This window comes from Papaver somniferum, chromosome 2 (assembly GCF_003573695.1).
Source record: "Papaver somniferum cultivar HN1 chromosome 2, ASM357369v1, whole genome shotgun sequence".
Classification (NCBI taxonomy): Eukaryota; Viridiplantae; Streptophyta; class Magnoliopsida; order Ranunculales; family Papaveraceae; genus Papaver; species Papaver somniferum.
Window position 1 is genome coordinate 34,980,142 of NC_039359.1, and position 8,179 is coordinate 34,988,320.

The 8,179-nt window shown below is 38.2% G+C and overlaps 1 pseudogene; it reads left to right on the forward strand.

The window, feature by feature from the left end:
• Positions 1 to 6,131: 6,131 nt before the first annotated feature.
• On the forward strand, positions 6,132 to 6,231 carry LOC113354645 (annotated as a pseudogene).
• Positions 6,232 to 8,179: the final 1,948 nt, after the last annotated feature.

Genomic DNA, 8,179 nt, shown 5'->3' on the forward strand with positions numbered 1-8,179 from the left:
CATAAAAATCCAAAATAAATACAAAATCGAGCACTAATAATATATGCAATTGATATTATATCAGACACAAAAATGTGTCTATCAAATACCCCCAAACCTATTATTTGTTAGTCCTCGAGCGAAAATAAAATAGAAATAAAATCCTAACTCACTGTCGCAGGCATCGTCGATTGCATTTAGTGTATGCAATAAGCCTTTAAACCCCTAGGTGTCCCTAGTGGCGGAGTGTTGTCTCCGGAGGGCTTACCAGAGGTATACCCACAAAACCTTTATACTCCAGACCCTAGCTATCTACACAGAACCTTGGAAGGCACTAAAGAATCTCCTTGGTTGGCATACTTATTGACTATAGGAGGAAGTACCCTGATGCGAAATTCCAATTGATGTACACGAGTTCGCACTCAAGCATACTAAAATTCATATGAAGTGACAGAGCTCTACTCAAATAGTCGCACTATGGACATCAATTTCCGGAGTCAAAACTAATCACATGGATAGATCAAGAAGATGGATATAGAAAAACATAGATGGTTTTGATGTTTACTAGGTGAATGGTGTTTCTCATATCTGTCTGAAGGCCTCCGCTAAAATGAACCTATCCTAATGAACTGAGATACTAGTCTGACTAATATCAACACACTGGCATATACAAGGGAACCAGTGATTGATAATCCTAACTCTTGGTCAACACAACTGGCATATACAAGGGTTCCAGTGGTCGACTTTATTGAATTTATTCCAGTTGGTCTGATAGTCTGGTCTCAGTTTCTTTTTTTCTTTTTTTTATATATATTTTTTCTTTTTCTCTGTCTTTTTTTTTTTGTATCACAATCACTCTAATTCACCCTAGCATTGGTAACAACTTGAATCGTGAGCCCCACCTTATCACTTAGAGAAACATAGTTTAAAAACAAAACAAAATAAAAACATAAGTGAAAAGGACTCAACCAGATATGGTGAAACTATCATGTTATTTCTAACACCTGAGCTCTGTGCTTTTATGAATAGACTCTTTAGATGTTGCCATCTAGTCAGATTGGTTCCTCAAACTCCTACAACCAAAATGCTTCCATCCACTTAGATTGGTTAGTGCCATCCTTAATAGGCATAAATTTCTAGGCTCTGGAGTTTATTTATTGCAACGAAAAGGTAAAAAAAAGTTCTACCCCACCCCCAAACTTAAATCTAACATTGTCCTCAATGTTTCTAATTAAAGAACAGTACCAAAAATATAAGTAACATGAGGAAATAGTAAAGAGAGAAGTCGGAAAGATAGTACCTGGGTGAAGTGTAACCAAAAACCTACAAAAATATTATACAACATACAAAATCGCCTCGATTGTCAATCAAGGTAAACAGGGTCCTCCAGAGGGACCTCCTCAACATCACTTGTAGGAAAAGTCTCTAAAAAGGGCTTCAATCGCTGACCGTTAACCTTTGAAGAACTACTACCATCTGGTGTCTCAATCTCAACAGCGCCATGAGGAAAAATAGTACGGACCACAAAAGGACCGGTCCACTGAGAGCGCAACTTCCCGGGGAATAGATGCAAACGAGTGTCATACAGAAGAACTTTTTGACCTGGAGAAAATGACTTTCGTAAAATATTCCTATCATGCACAAGTTTCATTTTGTTCTTATACTCCTTAGCACTATCGTATGCATCTCTACGAATCTCGTCCAACTCATTGAGATGGAGATTTCTTTGAGCTCTTGCCTTGTCAAGTGAAAAGTTTAAGTTCTTAATAGCCCAATAGGCTCGATGCTCTAACTCAACAGGAAGGTAACATGCCTTTCCAATACTAAACGATAAGGTGACATTCCAATAGGTGTCTTAAACGCAGTACGGTAAGTCCATAAGGCATCAATAAGCCTGGACGACCAGTCTTTCCTATTTGGATTAACTGTTTTCTCTAGAATACGTTTAATTTCCCTATTGGAAACCTCTACCTGACCACTAGTCTGAGGGTGATATGGGGTTGCTACTTTATGGGTAATACCATATTGTTTCATTAAAAGAGAAAACGGTCTATTACAAAAGTGTGAACCTCCATCACTAATTATAAATCGCGGCGTACCAAAACGTGTAAATATATTCTCTTTTAAAAACTGGACTACGACCCTGTGGTCATTCATTTTACACGGAACCGCGTCAACCCACTTAGATACATAGTCTACAACGACAAGTATGTAAAGATAACCAAACGAAATAGAAAATGGACCCATAAAATCAATTCCCCACACATCAAAGACCTCAATCACTAAAATAGGGTTCAAAGGCATCATATTTCTACGTGAAATGGTTCCTAACTTCTGGCAACGCTCACAAGAAACACAATGACTATGAGAATCTTTAAACAAAGAAGGCCAGTAAAATCCACACTGCAAAATTTTAGCAGCAGTCTTCTTAGCACTAAATTACCCCCACATGCATGTTCATGACAAAAGGAGATAATACTAGACTGGTCACTCTCAGATACACATCTCCTAATAATCTGGTCCGGCCAATACTTAAACAGATAAGGATCGTCCCAAAAGAAATGCTTAACCTCGGCTAAAAACCTAGAACGATCTTGCTTACCCCAATGTTGAGGCATTCGACCAGTAACAAGATAATTCACTATATTTGCATACCAAGGTGATTGGGAAAAAAAAGAACAATTTTTCATCAGGAAAACTGTCCCTTATAGGAAGGGAATTATTAGGGGAACTAACAACTAGCCTAGACAAGTGGTCTTCTACCACATTCTCTGCACCCTTTTTGTCTCTAATGTCTGGACAAAATTCTTGTAACAAAAGGATCCATCTAATCAATCTAGGTTTGGTATCCTTCTTAGACAAAAGGTATTTCAAAGCAGCATGATCAGTATAGATTACGATCTTAGAACCTAATAAATAGGATCTAAACTTATCCAAGCCAAACACGATGGCTAGCAATTCCTTCTCGGTAGTTGTATAGTTCATTTGGGAATCATTCAGAGTTTTGCTAGCATAGTAAATCACATGGAGTAATTTGTTCTCTTGCTGACCTAGCACAACGCCTATAGCATAATATGAAGCATCACACATAATTTCAAAGTGTAGGTTCCAGTTAGGTGCCTGGACTATCGTGGTAGTAGTGAGTAAAGTTTTAAGCTTCTCAAAAGCGTCTAAACAAGCATCATCAAAGATAAACTTAACATCTTTTGCAAGCAAATTGCAAAGAGGTCTAGAAATCAAGCTAAATTCCTTAATGAATCGACGGTAAAAACCTGCATGCCCTAAGAATGACCTAGTATCTTTTACGGTTTTTGGGACCTGTAATGTCTTAATAAGGTCAACTTTGGCTTTGTCTACCTCTATACCCTTTGAAGAAACGATGTTCCCTAAGACAATTCCTGATTCAACCGTGAAATGGCATTTTTCCCAATTAAGCACTAAATTCTTTTCCTTACACCTAGTCAACACTAATGTCAAATGATGCAAGCACTCATCGAAATATGAACCAAACACTGAAAAATCATCCATAAAGACCTCTAAGAACCGTTCTACCATATCAGAAAATATGCTCATAATACAACGCTGAAAAGTTGCAGGGGAATTACATAGCCCGAAAGGCATGCGTCTATATGCAAAGGTACCAAAGGGACAGGTAAAAGTGGTTTTCTCTTGGTCTTCTGGGGCAATAACGATCTGATTATAACCGGAGTAGCCATCTAAGAAGCAATAGTGACTATGTCCAGCTAATCGCTCTAGCATTTGGTCGATGAAAGGAAGGGGAAAGTGATCCTTCCTTGTGACCTTGTTCAATTTCCTATAGTCAATACACACACGCCATCCCGTGGTCACTCGGGTTGGGATTAATTCATTATTATCATTCTGGACTACAGTGATACCTGATTTCTTGGGGACAACCTGAACAGGGCTGACCCACTTACTGTCTGAAATTGGGTAAATAATACCCGCATCTAACAACTTAAGCACCTCTTTTCGAACTACCTCTTTCATGTTAGGGTTCAGTCAACGTTGCATCTCCCTAGAAGGTTTGGAGTCTTCCTCTAAATGAATCTGATGCATACACACGATAGGACTTATACCCTTAATGTCGCTATAGTCCACCCTAAAGCTTCCTTATTGTCTTGAAGTACATTTACTATCCTACTTTCCTGATCACTATCCAAATCGGAAGCTACAATCACAGGTAAAGTATCAGATGGGCCTAAAGACACATACTTTAGAGTATCGGGTAGTGGTTTAAGGTCCAACTTTGGGGGCTCTTCTAAAGAAGGAATTAGGGTAGTCTCAGAAACTGGTAACGGTTCGAACCTATCTTTCCATCTATCAGTGTCTAACACAGGGGTAGAATCTAATAGAGCATTCACCTGTTCAATAGTGCTATTGTCGTCAAAATTTAAACCAAAATGGGATAAACAACTTTCTAATGGGTCTTCAGACAAAATGTTTGGTAATGACTCCTGAACTAAGGCTTCTATCATGTTCACCTCTTCAACACATGTGTCATCTATCTCATGAGGTTGCTTACTGACATTAAAAATGTTCATCTCCATAGTCATATTACCAAAATATAAACTCATCACACCATTTCGACAGTTAATGATCGCATTAGACGTAGCTAAAAATGTGCTACCTAAAATCACAGGTATCTGGTTCTCTGGGTCAGGGACAGGTTGGGTATCTAGGACCACGAAATCCACTGGATAAATAAACTTGTCGACCTCAATAAGAACATCCTCGATAACATCTCGAGGGATTTTAACAGACCTATCAGCTAACTGCAGTGTCATCTGAGTAGGTTTCATTTCACCAAGTCCTAGCTGTAAGTATACATGGAATGGCAGTAAGTTCACACTGGCTCCTAAGTCAAGTAAAGCTTTTTCTACCCGGAAGTTACCTATTGTGCAAGCAATGGTAGGAGAACCTGGGTCTTTGTACTTTGGAGTTGTGGTGTTCTGAATGATTGAACTTACGTGACTAGCTAAAAAGGCTTTCTTATGGACGCTAAGTTTTCGCTTTCGCGTACACATATCCTTAAGGAACTTTGCATAAGCAGGAATTTTCCTAATTGCATCTAATAAGGGAAGGTTTATGGTAACTTGCTTAAAAACCTCCATTATGTCATTAAAGTTCGATTCCTTCTTTGTTGGTACTAATAGCTGAGGAAATGGGGCTCTAGGCATAAAATCAGACCTTTCAGGAACTGAATTCACATCATCAGAAACTTTATCAGTCTTTTCAGCTACTGGTCCTGAGAGGTGAGATCCTGAGGGATGAAATACAATATGTTAACTATTGGGCATGGTTACCTTATTGTCTACAACTCTACCACTTCTAAGGGTTCTAACATCATTCAATTGATTCGATGGTTTTGCACCTAATTCATGAACTCCTCTAGGGTTGGGTTATGTTTGACTAGGAAACTTACCATTATCTCTCTCACTTAAGGTCTTTGCTATTTGGCCGACTTGAAGTTCTAATTTTGCAAGGCTCTGAGCATTAGTTTGAAAATTCTGCTTGGTTTCCTGTTGAAAAATAACATGGCTTTGTGCTAACATTTCCTGAGTTTTTGCTAACATCTTAATAGATTCCTATAAGCTAGTCGTTTTATTTTTTGGGCCTGATGTATTCCTAGTGTACCAAAACCTGGGGGAGCATTAGAATTATTAGACTGACCCTGACTCTGGCCCTTAGACCATGAAAAGTTCGGATGGTTCCTCCAACCAGGATTATAGGTTTCTGAATATGGGTCAAACTTCTGACGATTATCAAACCTAGTGTTATTATATAGAGCATTGGCTTGCTCTTCAGTATTCTGGCCTTCCCAAAGAGGCTCCAATCTACCACTAGTGTTACCCACTTCTAAAGCTTCTAACCTTTTCGCTATAGCATCAATTTTGGCATCTGATTCATAGCCTCCTTCTACCCTATTAACGTTTCCTCTGCTAAGAAGAATTCTTTTCTGGGGTCCCCTACTACTTTCCCATTGTTGGGTCTTTTCGGCGACTTCATGCAAATATGTAATCGCGTCATCAACTGTTTGGTTCTCAAATCCACCAGTACACATAGATTCTACTGAGGTTGTGGTGGGATAATCTAAACCCTCATAAAGGATCTGAACTAACCTAACCTTCTCTAAACCATGATGAGGACATTGGGCTAATAAATCATTGAACCTTTCCAAATACCTATACAAAGTTTCTCCCTCATGTTGAGAAAACGTGCAGATTTGCGTCCTAATAGACGATGTTTTGTGCCTAGGGAAAAACTTGTTCAAAAAGGCAGATGTAAGTTGTTCATACGTTTCGATTGACCCGGAAGCCAAACTATATAGCCACGATTTAGCTTTATCTTTTAGGGAAAAGGGGAATAACCTAAGTTTCAAAGCATCATCATCTAAGTTTCTAATCCCGAGGGTACTAAAAATTTCCTCAAAGTCCCTAACATGGAAATATAGGTTTTCATTTTCTTTCTCTAAAAAGATTGGGAGCAGTTGTAAGGTCCCAGGTTTAAGTTCATAAGTTGCTTCCGTCTCAGCTAACCTGATATATGAGGGACGAGTAGTCCTAGTTGGATTCAAAAAAGCTTTCAAAGTTGCCATTTCTGGCGCTATCGGAGCAACATGGATTCTCTCCTCAGTCAAAGGACGTTCAAAAATAGACTCTTCAAAAGTCGGACTCTCTATATTAAGGCAATCGAGATGCTTCGAACTACTAGGTTTCTCTTTAACAAATCTACCTAGTGCGTCTCTTTTACGTTCAGGCATACAATAGAATTTTCTAAATTGGAAGGGTAAGCAAACACATATCAAGGCCGACTCAACCAAATCAAACCTATTGATTTCTAGCAAACAAAAAGCATGATGGCTCCACTTAGATTGTTTCTAGACCAGCTTCTAATCCTTCGAAGGGGAATTCGTTACAATTTAAGCAAACCCCTCTGGAATCAATCCGAGTTAACGTAAGTTGAATAAAGGCGAGGGAAGCTCGGTGGAGCTTTGATACCCAAGGCCTCACCGGTATTACAAGGCGTCGCAATCACGTATTCAACTTACAGAAACCGTCAAGAACTTCGAAGTATGCTTAAAAGAGTAACCAAGATTTAATGAATGACTTTCCTGTTAAGCTCGTTACCCTATCGGTCTCGTTATAGTCAAAATTTTAGTCTTAGGTTCGCGTAGGTTACGTGTTCCTAAAGCGGGCAAGAAGACAACGATGATGAAATCCGAACCCTTATCTTGTATGGCCAGGCCTTGCCCTTTATTAGAAAAATAAATGTCCGTATTCAGTCTTCAACATATATGCATACGAAGGAGTCCATTAACTCGTTGACAGGGGATTCACGAGTGTTTAGAATCTTACCTCCCGTTCCAGACGGGGGATGAATCGGTTGTATTCGACTCGGGCCACTGACTCCGATGTCTAGTGTACGAACCCAAGATGCAGAGACAATATCGTAATTGTCATCCTTCTCTGCAAACAGTTTATATTTAAAGTACCCTTCCGTAGGGTAATAAAAAAAATAATGTCCCAAAGTCCAAAAGTCCAAAAGTCCAAAAAAGTAAAGAAAAATTACAAAAATAATAAACCCTAATACAGTTTTTTTTCCTTTTTTTTGTATCTCAATTACTCTAATTCACCCTAGCATTGGTAACAACTTGAATCGTGAGCCCCACCTAATCACTTAGAGAAACATAGTTTAAAAACAAAATAAAATAAAAACAGAAGTGAAAAGGACCCAACGAGATATGGTGAAACTATCATGTTATTACTAACACAATAAAAATTGATGTGATTTATATATAGTGGTAAAAAGAGTGTCGTTTCTCAGACTTGTGAAGGATTTTTTTGGACTTAAATTCAAAGCTAAAATAGAAAACACAATAAAAATTATAGCAAACTCAAACAAAGATGATATCAATATTAAAAGAAAATTGAGGCTAAGATTCCACTATTTTCCAAATTCAAAGTGATTTAATCCAATATTTATATTCATGCAATTTTTTTCGTTCAATTTGATTCTAAACTATTGCAACAAGTAGATTCTCAAAATAACAAGTGTAAATCCGAAGCATAGAACATCAAAAACCTAGGTCCAAGCATGCTCTATCAAAAGAAATAACAATTGCTTAACAAGAAACATTCAAACAATTTTCACTCAAGGCAAAACAATCATAAAAATAATT